Below are 14,386 nucleotides of genomic sequence, written 5' to 3'. Positions count from 1 at the left end.
AAGTGCAACAAGGGAAACAAAAGGGGAAAAAAAGGATGGAAACTAGGTAAAAAGCCGAGTATAGAATTTAGAAGAAAAGACTTTTTTTCAAAGACAGTAAATCTTCTAGAAAAAAAGATGTCAGATTTAGAATTTTAAAGTGTAGATAGAAGTGGAGGAAAAATTTAGAGAATAAAATAAAAGATGAACAAGACTGGAAGAATACATGAAAACTCTACTAGTCAAGACAAAGCTGAGCTTAAAGAAAGAATAAAAGATACAGATTCACATGTTATCTAGAAAAGTAAAATTTCTAGAATGTCTGAATATCATACTCTAGGAAATTCTAGAAGTATCTGAAGCAAAGGGCAAAATAAAGATTAATGGAATTTACAATAGGCTAATAAAGAAACCCCACATTTATCAAGAAATATCATAATCAAAAAAAAGAAATACCATAATCAAGTTTCAGAATTTCAATGCTAAACAACTATTACAGGTAATCATATTAATCATATTGGATAATTTGGACTGTTTTTCTTGTTACATAAAGGACTTATCCAAAAGGAAATGAGATGATTTCCGACCCCAAATAAAATATCTTCTTAAAATTGAACTTAATAAAAAATGTAAGGTGCAATTGTTAATATTATTATTGTTGTTTTTGTTGTTGTTATTGGTGAAGCAAGTAGGGTCAAGTGACTTTTCCAGGGTCACACAGTAAGAATTAAGAATCTCAAGTGGGCTTTGAACTCAGGTCCTTCTTATTCCAAGGCCAATATTTTATTCACTGTACCACCTAGCTGCCCTGAAAGATTTACTTTTAGCAAAACAGAATAATTTAAGTTGTTCTTTAAAGAAACTAAAGGGAACAGAAGCTTTGATAAACAAACTCAAACTAAAGTAACATAAGAGAAATAAATGAATATACACAACAAAAAGAAGACAAAGAATAAAAATGTTTACAAGCTTCTTAGACTAGACAAATCTTGCTTTCTAAAATTCACAAACTTGTTTGCAGTTTATTAAAAGAAAATAGCTTTGCAACTTTAAAGGAGCAAAGAGTTCAAATGATGGGACGTGAGGAAAGGAAAAGTATTAAATTTATTTTAGATTACAATATTTACTACAGTCTTTATGAATTAACATTTCATGGGAGAGGAATGAACAAATAACTTTTAGATAGAGATATGATAGGAACTAGGGAAAATTCACAGATGCACTGCTATATATCTTGGACAGAAAAGGAGAAGAGAATTGTTCTATCTTCAGTCTCAATTTTTATACAAAGATAAATAAGAGGGTTATTTTAGGTTTGTTTGTTTGTTTGTTTGTTTTTTGCAAGGCAATGGGGTTAAGTGGATGTTTAAGGCCACAGCTAGGTAATTATTAAGTGTTTGAGGCCAGATTTGAACTCGGGTATTCCTGACTCCAGGGCTAATGCTCTATCCACTGAGTCACCTAGCCACCCAATAAGAAGTTTTTTTAAAAAGGGCAAGCAAAATCAACAAATCATTACTAATATTATAAACAAAGAGGGATATAAAATTACAAAAACAGGAAAAAATTCACAACAAAAGAGTGAAAAAAATTGTCAACAAAACAAAACTTAAGTGAAAATGGTGAGTACAGACATATAATATCCAAATTTTACCTAGAAAATTGAATATATACTTTTTCTTCATAAATGAGTTCTAAAAGAAAAAAATTTCTAATCCAAATGGATTTCTTTTGTTTATGTTTTTTTTTAAGTTTTTGCAGGGCAATGGGGTTAAGTGGCTTGCCCAAGTCCACACAGTTAGGTAATTATTAAGTGTCTGAGACCAGATTTGAACCCAGGTACTCCTGACACCAGGGCCGGTGCTCTATCAACTGCACCACCTAGCTGCCGCCTCCCCCCAATGGATTCCTAACTGAATTCTATCAAACATTTGAAGAATAAATAATTCTTATGTTACTTCTAAGGGAACAGAGACTAGGACTAGATTTGTAATTTCAAAGGTAAAAGAATTCATAGATGATAAAATTCCCTATACCAGTAAAGGCTGGCATCTTCTTGATAACTTAATCTTTTTTTTTTTTAAGTTTTTGCAAGGCAGTGGGGTTAAGTGGCTTGCCCAAGGCCACACGGCTAGGTCATTATTAAGAGTCTGAGGCTGTATTTGAACTCGGGTACTCCTGACTCCAAGGCCGGTGCTTTATCCACTGCGCCACCTAGCCGCCCCTCATAAGATGCTTTCTTAAAGGATAATTTAACTTATTATTGATGATTCAGAATTATCATTATATTAATTAATTCTGTATTCTAATAGTTAGGCTCTTATGTTTTATTAAGATAATGTATATTTTTTCCCCTCTATTCTTGACACTATGTAGTTTCATACTGCTGTAGTATTTTATGAATTCTTGTACCTAATTTTTATAGTATTTTCATACCCTCCCTCACAATCAGGCTTCCACCTAATAAGGCTATCACCTTATTACTGTTGCTAGGTCTGTTGCTAAGAACCCCCCAAATACCACCCCCTACCTTTCTGATTTGCTTCTTTTTTTTAAGATTAAATGATTAAATCTACATGTAAAATGCTGTCTTCTGGAAGCAAAGTATACAAAAATTTTAGTGTCTGAATGTTGCAAAATTTATTTTGCTTGTTTTCTTTTTTCTTATTTTCACAGTTGTGAAAAAGGTTAACTTGTAAACTGGAAAGAAGTATAATATAAATATATATAATTTTATTTTTTATTATTTTGAAATATAATTGAGTTGCTGGGCAAGTGATTTCCAAGCAAATAAAGTATTATTGTAATTCATTTTATATCACAAATATGGTTCCTCTAAAAATGTATGTATTTAAATTAGATTTTATTAAAGAAATGATGCTGATTTTAAGATTTATGAGTCACATGCTTGCAAAATGGGACTTCCAAATATAAATAATATTGTTTTGCTCACCATGATGTCTTCCTCTTTTAAAGGAATCCAAAATGAATAAGGTCAAGAATCTTTTTTGTAATTTAAATAATTACCTCCATATACATATACACATATGTGTTTGTGTAAATAGGCAGGTATATGTACATATACTTGTAAATGTGGGAGAATAGACATGATCTTTTCTTATGAACTCATGATGTTGTTTATAGAAAGTAAAGAATGGCTAAGTAATGTAGTAAGCATGTGCAAAAACCTAAAAAAATAAAAATAAAAAATAAAGATGGGGAAACTGAGGCTGAGCACTATAAGACACTCACCTAAGAGCTGCGCATGCAATAATTACCTAGCTACTTAACCCCATTGCCTTGCAAAAAACTAAAAAAAAGTATGAACACTTCTCTGAGCCAGAGGAAATAAGAAAGAAAAAAAAACCTTCGTTTAACAAATGAATTAGCCATGAACTTGAAAGTTCAAACTCTACAGAGTTTGAAGGAATTCTGGCTCAGAAATGATTTATGGAGCTCTCTGAAGGAGGATTTCTCTCTCTCCTTCCCCATAAGATTTAGTTGTTTTTTTTTTTTTTGCAAGGCAAATAGGCTTAAGTGGCTTGCCCAAGGCCACACAGCTAGGTAAATAAGTGTCTGAGACTGGGTTTGAACTCAGGTACTCCTGACTCCAAGGCTGGTGCTTTATCCACCATGCCACCTAGCCGCCCCTCCCCATAAGATTTAGCAATAACTTGTCCAGAAACAAAAAATCATTCAAAGAAGGAAGCAGCTTCAAGAATGGGATACCTTACAGCAGATGAGTGAACTAGCAATGGACTTACTAAATCCATGGTTAAGAGAAAGCTAGCCTCAGTGACATGAGAGTTGAGCTATGGAGATGAGCAAACCCTAGAAACCAACATGAATAGCCATCATCACCTCAGTGATACATCCAAAGGAAGCTGAGTGAGGAAACTACAATGAAATAAAGAAATTTCAGGCTCTACACAGTATTTATGGGTTGGTTTTGCCATGCATTTATCTTACATGGTTTTCACTACCACAATAGTCTTCCCATGAATAATATATGAAGTTATGTAAAAATGCACACCAGATATTGATGAGGGATATTTGGTAAATGTTTTTAGAATAATACTTCATTAAACTAAGCATTTACTGGCTATTTTAATTTTTTTCTGTTACATGTAAAATCAGTGTTAACATTCTTTTTAAAAATCATTTTTGAGTTCTAAATTCCCTCCCCCATCCCTTCCCTATTCTTTGAGAAGGCAGCACTTTGATATATAGATTATACATATACAGTCAAGCAAAATAAATTTCCATATTAGCCATAATGCAAAAGAAAACATAGACCCCCCCCCCAAAAAAAAGAAAAAAAGGCAAAAGGAAGTTTCAATCTACATTTAGACTCTTTTGTTCTTTCTTTGGAGTTGAATAGTATTATGAATGTGTGTACAAGTTGGGGAAGTATTGCAGAGAAGGTGCTAAATGTATAATATATAATATTATGTATGAAGAATATATAGTGTATAACCCATTTCAGATTATTTGCTGGAATGGAGGGAGGCAGAAAAGGTTGGAAAAAGGAGAACTTAAAAATCTTACAAAAATTAGTGTTGAAAATTATCTTTATATATAACTGGGAAAAAATAAAATAAAAAAATTAAAATAAAGAATACATAGACAATTTAAAAATATTTTAAGTGATAAAGCTAATTTACAAAAAATAAAAAACTTACAAGCTTTCATAGAGTTTATGAACTTTCTGTTTTCAGATAAATATAAATACCTGGGCCAAAGTTGATTAGCAAAACTAATATACACTAAAATAAACACTAAAGAAAATATAATTCCTGAAAGAATGAAAAAAATAACTCCTGAAAGAATGAAAAACAAGTGAAAAATGATTCAAGCTTAATAAATACAGAATACTTTTTTCCTCCAAAATTAATTCATGTAACTCAGAACTGCTAGATTTTTATTAAAGCCATGAGTTTTCTTCTTCTAGTGTTTAAAGAGCATGAATAAAAGCAGACAAAAAAGTATATATAAACACCTACAATCCATCCAGGGGGAAAAAAATCACCATCTGCAGGAAAGTTTTCTTCTTTTTCCTCCTACTCTAAGCTTGATTCTGGTCAATATGTAGCTATGGATATTAATCCTACAATAAAGCTTTCTGAGCTAAGACGTCACAGGAAATGAAAAAATAGGCTACCCCAAGAACAGAAAGGGAACACACAGTTCTGTTATACTAAGTGCCAGGGAAGTACAAATTCTCCAAAGTAATGGTCAACAAACACCTGAAATAAAACAGAAAAATAAAATTTTCTTCAAATTTCATCAACTGTGCTCTGGAAGTTTCCTTTAAAATGAATTTGCCAACCAAAAATACCTTAAATCTTTTTTAAATCAATATAATTATTTTCCTTTGTATTGTTATTACATTTTGGTCCCATTTCCATTATGGAATATTTACCTCAGTTTATTTGTGATAGAGTTTGGTAAATGCATTATACCTGTGGTCAAAAGATCTGTATGATCCTGTCACTTACAAGTTATATGACCCTAGACAAATTACTACCTCTCTAAGCCTTTATTTCCTTACCTGTAAAACAAAAATCAAACTACCTGAATCAATATATATCTGTAGTCAGATGATTCTTGGATCTATATACCCATACCTAATTCCTCTCCTGACATCCAGTCTTGTACTAATGGCCTACTGGAACATTTGAACTGATATTCTAAAGGCAACTCAAACTCAACATGTCAAACCAGAACTCATTATCTTCCTCTTACCTTAAACCACCACTTTTCTCATATTTTCAACTAGTGTAAAGTGTCTATCATCCATTGCCCAATCTTGTTGTTTCTAGGTTCACAATATTTTTCATACATCCCCTTCTTTCCACTACTGAAGCCATCATGCTATTGAGGTTCGCATCACCTCATACCTGATTATAAAAGTCTGCTGTTTAGTCTTCTTGTCTCAAGTCTCTTTCCTACTTCCAGTTCATCTTCTACTTAACTATGAAAAGTGATTTCCCTAAAGCACAGGTATAAGCATATAAATTTCCTTACTCAACAAACTGTGATACCTTATTTACCACCAAGATCAAATATAAAATCCTCTGGTTTTTAAAGACCTTACAATCTGACTCCTTCCTACCTTTCCTAGTTTCTTATATTTTACTCCTTTTGAGAATTTTACATCCAGAACCCACTGACTTTCTTATTATTCCTTGAGCATAACACTTCATCTCCCAACAAGACATTCCATTTCTGTGTGAGTGTTCATCTGCTATGAACAGTGCCTGTTCATCATGCCTTCTAGCCTCTCTGGCTTCCTTCAATACTCCATTTAACTTCTACCATGCACAAGCCACTAACTCTTAGTGCCTTCCTCCTGAGATTATCTCTCATTTCTCTTAGTGTCTGTGCATATATATATATATATATATATATATATATATATACACACACATATATATAATTTACACTGTATGTTGTGTGTGTACATATATGTATACATGTACACACATAATGTACAGTTATTTGCATGCTATCTCTTCCAATAGAATATGAACTCCTTAAGAGTAAGTACCCAGGCAGCCAGGACCTGAGTTCAAATCTAGTCTCAGACACTTAAAATTTATTCAGCTGTGTGGCCATGGGCAAGTCACTTAACTCCATTGCCTTGCACAAAACAAACAAAAAGAGTAAGTACAGTTTTCCTTTCTTTGTATCCCTAGAGTACCTTGAACTACCTACTTCAAAAGTTGTTCTTAAAAGACAAATTAAATATATATATATACATATATATGTATATATATATATATATATATATATATATGTTAAAGTACAAGGAAGAAAGGGAGAAGGGAGGAAAGAAGAAAGGAAAGAAGGAAGAAGAAAGGAAAAGAGGGCTATAAGGAAGAAAACAAGCATTTATATAAGTGCATATTATATGGCAGGTACTGTGTGCTAAGTATTATCTCAGTGAATCCTTATAATAAGATATAGGTGTTGACAGCAGAGAAAACTGAAGCACACAGAAGTTCTGTGAGTTGCCTAGGTTCACATATAGCTAGGAAGTATCTGTGGCCAGCTATAACCTCAGGTCTTCCTGGCTCCAAAGCAGCTGTTAATAATTATTTAGTTCATTGACAAATATGGTAATTTTAAGAAGCAGAAAAGACAGTCAATATTTGAATCTACTTTTTTCCCTCTCACTGTAAATTTGAGCAATCTGCACATTTGAACACAATGAGATAATACCATTTTACAACCTTATTTTCATGGTTAAGCTAAGTGGTAGAAATCCAGCTATCCCCCACAGACAGTGAGAGTACCATTAAGGGAAGAGACTCATATGTCAAAAATATTTGTAGTCACTCCCACTGTACATATCTATCTATCTATTTATCTATCTATCTATCTACATATACACATCCAAGACTTCCTGAACTTAACCAATGAATTGGGGGGATGTAGATGCTGAGCCCTAGGAACCCCCAAATTTGAAAGATCTGGAGAGAAAAGATGAAATACTGAAGTATAAATTGAGTGCTGAGTGTTTGTTTTCATTGTTTCATATCAGTTTACTGAAACCATTCAATCTGCTCTGCACCCAATTTCTGCCTCCTTGATCATTCTGCCATTATTTACTCAAATTACAGTGATTGTTAATACATATGCCTTCAGAGTAAAATTTCTTCCTTCATTTCTAAGATGACCATTCATTTGATAAACTGATTCTTACCTAGATGTGGCAGGGATTATTAGGGGCCTAAATAGTCTCTGAAAGACAAATTATCAAAGAATGTGAATGGGCAATTTAGAAAGAGAAGCAACACAACATATAATAACACAAATAACAAATAATGCAAACATGATAAAAAATCTAATTTTCATAAATTAAAGATATGCAAATTTCTATCTTCTACCCATTAGAGTATCAAAAATAAAACAAAAACTAAACTCGACATTTTGTAAAGAACTCATCTGCTGCTATTGACAGTGAAAACTTGTAATCTTTGGGGGAGAACTTTTGTATTAAGCAACAAAAGCCATAAAGATGGTCAAATAATCTGACACAGTAATTACACTTACTGAAACTTTGTTCCAAGGAAATAATTAAAAAGACAGAATATCTACCTGTAAGCTAGTATTTGTCATATATAAGTATATGTGTCTGTGTACACACACACAGACACACACACAGACACACAGACACACAGACACACAGACACAGACACACACACACACACACACACAAAACCTACCAATGCCCAAGGGTTGAGAAATGGTCAAGGAAACCAAAGTCAAATAATATAATGGTGTGGTGGCTAAAGAGCTGAACTGAGAGCAAGAAAAAACTTGTGTTCTAGTTCTACCTCTAAAATATTCTGGTTGTATGACTTTAGACAAGTCATTTAACCTCCCAATGCACTAGGCAACTAAGACTATAAATTATAGAAAAGATGCTAATCTTACTTATAGTTGAATTTACTCTTCCAAAACTTCCTTAGCCTAATAAAATCACCATTCCAGGTCCTATTTATTATGCTGATATAAAGAATAAACATGAATATTGGGTAAATATAGACCAACGTTTACTGAAATGATGCAAATCATTTATAACATACATACACATACACACACATACATAAAATTACAAAAGGTAATAGTAGATAGATATGCCTTTCTTGAAGTTCTAAGCAATGACTATAACAAGGGGCAACAGTGGAGAATACATGGTGTTCTACACCATTATACTCTTGAAGTCTAATGATTTAACATGTTACTTACATTCTATTAGGTGAAGGATTTGATGTACAGAATGAGACAGTCAATAAAAATTTTTTTACACTTGATTATACAAGTTTTTATAAGGCTTTTATTTTTCTTTCAGTCTCTAACGGGGGTACAGTTATGAGAGGGACATGAGGCAGTTTTTGCTGACTGAATATAAGTATACATAAAAGTTAAAAAAAACATTGCAATGATAAAAACCTAACAGAAGAACAGAAGGCAGAATTTAAGCTTATTATTAATCAGTGAATAGAGGGGGTTGGTAAAATGCACGAAAACATAGAAAAAACAATAAATCCTCCACCAGATATGGCATCAGTAAGTTGTCACAATGATATGATAGATTTTAGCTGCCTTGTTTATCACCTATGTTCAAACTTATCAGCCCTACTACAAAGATTGAATCAAAGGGAAGACAAATAATTAGGCAGTATTGAGAGAATAGAAGGAAGGGCTTGGAAAACAGGTGTGCATAGCATACTCTTGTGGAAGTTTTGTATAACAGTAATCCCATTTCTACTGTTACAACTAATTAAATCTGAATGTATTAGAAGTATTTTGAGCTATTACCCCTTTCTTTTATTTTTAAATTTAGTTAAATTTGATATTTATTTTTTAATTTTAATTTTTAGCATTTGAATTTAGCATTTGAATATCAAAATTTCTTGGACTTTAATTTCTACTCCTGTAAAATGAGGAAATTGGAAAATTGGAATCCTATTGGAAAACTAACTCTTATATTACTTTCTAGATCTAAATCTATGATCCTATAATGATGTTTGTCCTTTCTTCTCTAAGAAGACCATGATATCAGGGATATAATGACAAACACATGACTTAAATATGAGTGAGGGGGGTACTGCGTCTTACTTTATTCTCCAGAGCCATCTGGATCCAGTAACTAACTTGATATGAAATCAGGGTGACTGGAGATGGCCCTAGATGAGAGGTAATCAGGGTTGCATGACTTGCCCAAGGTCACACAACTAGCAAGTGTCAAGTATCTGAGGCCAGATTTAAACTATTGCCCTGACTCCAAGGCCAGTGCACTACCCAGCTGTCACAGAATTTTCTGTATGTAAGTTCAGATTTAACTTATCCAGAAATGTGATTGTCAAGCTCCAGGCCCCAAAAACAAAATAATACTTCAAGCAGTCAAATGAAGAGAGATTACATTCTAAGAACTTCAATCAGAATCACAGAAGAACTAGTAGTGAGAAAGGAAAAGATTGGAATGACATCATGAAAATTGAGGGAACAAAAAGAAATTTTACCAGAACGGAAGACTTCAAAGCACTACTTGAGAAAATTAGAATTGGGCAGTCTTTGAAGTAAATTTGACAAAAGAAATTTAAGAAAGGTAAAGATGTTTAAATAATAACTCAAAAAGAACCTTTGGTTGAGATGAATTTACAAATAAATTATATCAAATATTTGAGGAAAGATTAGCTTTGATGATACAACTTACAAACCCTTCTCTTTGAGACTAAAATAACTGCCCAACTACTAATACCACCCCCTCTTAAGTTTACCTTCAATCTAGACTATATCTAGTATATTCTTATTTATGTATGTTATCTTTCTCTTCAGAATAAGTTTCTCAAGTACAATAGATGTCTTCACTTTTTCATTATATCCCTAGCACTTAGCACAGTGCCTAGAACTCAGTAAGAACTTAATACTTGTTGATCAACTAACATTGAGCTGAAACCAAAGAGAAACAAAGCTGAATAAGAAAATCACAGACCAAATTATTAATGACTATATGAGAGAATCCTCTAAATTATTAATGAGAGAAATGTAAATGAAAATAACTCTTAAGTTATACCTCACATCTATGAAACTGGCAAAGAAGACAAAAAGGTAAGAGTCAATGTTTGAGTGGTTGTAGAAAAACAAGCTCACAAATACACAGCTGGTGGAATTGTAAATTTGATGCAACTATTCTGGAAAGCAATTTGGAATTGTGCCAAGAAAAAGATTAAATGTTCATTTCCCTTTGCCCCAGAAATCCAAATGCTAGGCATAAAAAAGGAAGTCAAAGGAAGGTCCAAAATACACCAAAAATATTCGAAGTAGCACTTTTTGAAGTAACAAAAAATAAGAAACAAAGTAGATGCCAATTGCTATCCTTCTTGGCTCTGCTCCTTGTTTTCCAGAATTCTTTCTCCATCATGATCTAACAACCTTCCTTACCCTAAAAATGGCTCCTTCCTTGTGTCACTTTCTTATTATTCAGTTCCTTCTGGGCCCATCATTTTAGAAGTATTGAGGTCAGCTATATTCACTCCTTTATTACTCTCTGGGCTCCATTCCTGTTTTTTTAACTGACTCCTTTAGAACTCTCTACCATGATCCTTCCACCATCATTCCTAACTTTTCAACTTCCTTTTTATATGCTATCTTTCCCATTTGAATATAAGTTCTTTGACTATCTTTTTTGCTCATATTTGTATTTCCAGTACAGACCTTGGAATATAGCAAGCAATTAATACATTCTTTTTGACTTGATATGACTTGGGGCAGCTAGGTGGCCCAGTGGATAGAGCACCAGCCCTGGAGTCAGGAGTACCTGAGTTCAAATCCATACTCAGACACTTAATAATTACCTAGCTCTGTGGCCTTGGGCAAGCCATTTAACCCCATTTGCCTTGCAAAAACCTTAAAAAAAAAAAGGAATGTTGAATTGATTTGACTTGATACTGCATAATTTTACCTTGAAGAAAAGATATGAAAATATACTTCCATCCCACCTATGAAAAGGTGGGAGACAATAGATATAGTCTACTACCTGTCCCATCAGATTAGATGTAATGTCAATTAACTAACTTTTTCTTTCTTTATTATTATTTGTTAGAAGGACTGGTTCTCTGGATGGAGAGAAAGGAGATATTGGAAAATGAAGGTAATCTACAATGAAAACCTATCAATATTTTTTTAAAAATTATCTTCCTAACCAATTTGTGAAAGAGTGTGACTTTAAGGGGCGGCTAGGTGGCACAGTGGATAAAGCACCGGCCATGGAGTTAGGAGTACCTGGGTTCAAATCCGGTCTCAGATACTTAAAGATTACCTAGCTGTGTGGCTTTGGGCAAGCCACTTAACCCCGTTTGCCTTGCAAAAACCTAAGGGAAAAAAAAGATGGTGACTTTAATTTCCTTATTTTAACTTGATTTTTTATATTCAGAATACATATGCACTTATAGTGCATAGTCTAAAATGCTGATCTAATCCTAATTTCTGCCCAATTGCTTTACAGTTTTCCCAGAAGTTCTTGTCAAGTAAGATGTTCTTCTCACAATAAATTATACCTAAAATTTATTCAACACTAGATTACTGTTTTTATTGCTTCTCATTCTTATTTAGTCTTGAACGATTGGAATTATTCACATTACTAAGCTGTTCAGACCCTTTGACTCAGAGATTCAATTCTTGGAACTCAGAATTCAATTCCAAGAAAGTTATTCTCTAAAAGAAAATGAACACTGTTCTAAACAATATTATTTGCAACATATGTGAACAAAGAGTAAGAAATGACTGAAGAAATTATAGTATGTGAATGTAATTAATTTTTATCAGGAGGAATGAGGAATATGAAAAATTTGAGGAAATCACTTGAATGAAGTTAAAGCCAAATTAATAATATAAACAATGTATACAACAATAAAGTTACTAAATTCAAAACTAAGAGGCAACAAAACTATTTAAGTAAAATAGTCATGATTAGTACCATATTGCCAAAGTTAAGGGAATCATCATTCAACATGTATTTATTTATTAAGTGCCTCCTATACCAGGCCCTGCATTAGGTGCTAAGGATAAAAGATAAAAATGAAACAGTCCCTGCCCTTAAGGAATTTAAAATCTATTAAAGATGTACCCACATCAATGCAATATCATCAAAATATAAAGTTATGGAAATCGATTATAAAGTTAATTATTTTAGCTTTTGATTAAACATGTAAATTTATTTTATGGTAAAGCTGATGAAATGTAACCTTTTAAATAGATGGTCTCCTATGCAATAAGAATCTGATATAGTAGAAAGGGTATTAAGCCAAAAATTTAGATCTGGTTCTGCCATCAATTATGTGACCATAAACATGTCACTTCCCCTCTCTACCCTCAATTTTCTCATTTATAAAATAAAGTAGTTTGCACAAATTATCACTATGATTCTTTCTCATCTTTATCACCATTGCTATTCTAATTACTTGAATATACAATTGGGTGAATATAGGAATCCTTCTTCCTTATAGAAAAAAAAGATATAGAACTAAAAAAGTTGGTCATAAAGCAAAGTTTTATAAAGCAAGTTCTATTTTTTCACCTCTATCTATTATAAAAATTTACAGTAAATTATATTCAAAGAAGAAAATTCAATTGGGTCAGTTCTTTAGAAGAAGATAAAATGATGACCAACCCCACAATGTTAAGAGTTAAAGTACATAGTACATTTCATCATGGTAGTATATTAGGAACTATTTTCTATACTATGACATCAGTTTTCCATTTACCTTGCATGATTATGGATTTCTTTGATGCCTAAGAATATTCACCAGATTTCTCTTTCACACAACACCAATAATTCTCCTTCCTTCTAGTTTTGTTTTTATATTTACATCTATCTAGTAGGCAATGATATCATCTATATTTACATCCCATCTAGTAGGCAATGATATCATCTAAATGCTATCACCTGACACATCATATACTACTTCAATTTAAAAATAGAGTTTGAGACTTAAGGAACCATAAAATGATTTATTCCCTAATAAATGAGTATAAAATATAAAATAGAACCTTAAAGCTGGAAGGCATCTCAGAAGATCATCTAGTCCAAATTGCATTAATAATTTAAAGTCAAGGCAGGGTAAAAATTCATGTTTTCTGAATCTTGTAAGCTCTTTGGAATTTTTTTCTTCCTCACTGCCCTTCCCACATTCTGATTCAAATTCAATATATAGGCTAAAAATTTTAGCAGGTTCTCCTAACCTAACCTGGGGAAACCTTTGGGTTCAATATGAAAAAAAAAGGGGAATAAGGTGAAGATTCTACTAAAAAAAGGCAAATCATAAGAAACCAATGACAAAGCATTTAATTGCACCATATTAACAAGACACAAGAAAACTCATGCAATAAAATCATTTTTAAACCCTCATACACCAATAAAAATAAGTTTTTCCAAAAACTTTTGCAGCAGTGGAGAAGAGGGGCAAAAGGGGGGGAAAGTCACAATCCAAAGACAGGAAAGGGCTCCCTGTTTTTTCAGCAATTTACCAGGCAATTCCTTCTTTATCTCCTCAGCTGTCACTAGATGATGAGACTATTTCCTCTTGCTGTCAATCAACTGATAGTACTACTTCTACAGTCTTACTGCTTTACTACCTCTTCTCTACCAAAAACCAAATGTCTCTTGAGCTCTGCCTCCACAGCTGTTACTTGTCGCAAAGCCACTCCCTGTCTCAGCTTCTGCATTGCCTCCCATGAAGTTCTTAATTTATCTCTTAAGTGTTCTTTTGATTCCGACTTTCCAGACTACATTCCTCAAAGTTATCGTTAATATTATTTAAGAAATAGTATTTTCAGGGATCACCAGAGCCATATGTCTAAGACACTATTCTTCATATTCTTCCAATTTGTCATA

The 14,386-nt window shown here is 32.8% G+C and overlaps 1 protein-coding gene across 8 annotated transcripts in view; it reads right to left on the bottom strand.

The window, feature by feature from the left end:
- The window catches only part of FKBP5 (FKBP prolyl isomerase 5), a 209,689-nt gene that overhangs the window by 95,922 nt on the left and 99,381 nt on the right, over positions 1 to 14,386 (bottom strand). Inside the window, exon 1 of one of the 8 annotated variants that reach the window (XM_074236455.1) lies at positions 7,688 to 12,406. The exons of the other annotated variants lie outside the window; for them this stretch is intronic. The gene's annotated coding sequence lies outside the window, so the exon portion shown is untranslated. Of the gene's footprint in view, positions 1 to 7,687; positions 12,407 to 14,386 lie in introns of those variants that run through there. 8 annotated transcript variants of the gene reach the window in all.

The sequence above is a fragment of the Macrotis lagotis genome, chromosome 5 (assembly GCF_037893015.1).
Source record: "Macrotis lagotis isolate mMagLag1 chromosome 5, bilby.v1.9.chrom.fasta, whole genome shotgun sequence".
In the NCBI taxonomy this organism is placed as follows: Eukaryota; Metazoa; Chordata; class Mammalia; order Peramelemorphia; family Peramelidae; genus Macrotis; species Macrotis lagotis.
The sequence above is the reverse complement of the archived record's forward strand: the minus strand, read 5'-3'. Positions and strand labels throughout refer to the sequence as shown.